Here is a 945-nt window from a genome sequence, read left to right as displayed (position 1 = left end):
TTCCAGAAGTTTATCAATTAAATATATATGAGCATGTCTAGATATGCAACTGTATGCATGAGAATACATACAAAAAACATACAAATCTGCACATACATACATATATACATACACAATACCCTGTTGTTGATGTTGAAATTCCAATAAAGGAACCTTGGATCTAGGTTAGAAACCTGTTCTTTCTTTATTGGCAAGAAATCTTGAAATAAACTGAATAATGACATACATACATACATACATAATACATACATGCATACATACATACATACATACATAATACATACATGCATACATACATACATACATACATACATACATACATACATGTAGATATATTTACGTATTTACTAATGATGGATGGACAAATAAAACATTTCATGCCTTTATGTCGAGTTTGGGATTGGCTTGGAAGAGATTACTTTTATTTATATGTATTTCAATTACTCGTGTAACGAATAATTTGATTAACGAACAAGACTCCGGTACGGATGATGATCATATATAGAGACCACATTGCATACAAATTTACTTAATACTCAAATTAGTGCGTGGGTGTATGCATGTTCATGTATCTATATGTGAGTGTATGAAAGCATGTGTGTATGTGCGTGTACGTGTATTCAGAGATGTTTATGTCTGTCTGTATATGTGTGTTTGTGTGTACGTATGTGTGTATGTAGAAGTATGTGTGTTCGCGAGTGTATATATAAGCCCATACACAACTCTACATACACCCATACATACATACATACATACATACATACATACATACATACATACATACAAATATATACACACAGACATAAACATCTCTGTGTATACAAACATGCACAGACACACATGCTTTCATACATACACACGTAGATAATTGAACATGCACCCACGCAATAACATGAGTATTAAGAAAATTTATATATATATATATATATATATATATATATATAT

This window comes from Octopus bimaculoides, chromosome 7, assembly GCF_001194135.2.
Source record: "Octopus bimaculoides isolate UCB-OBI-ISO-001 chromosome 7, ASM119413v2, whole genome shotgun sequence".
Taxonomy (NCBI): domain Eukaryota; kingdom Metazoa; phylum Mollusca; class Cephalopoda; order Octopoda; family Octopodidae; genus Octopus; species Octopus bimaculoides.
This window is presented reverse-complemented; position numbering follows the sequence as displayed.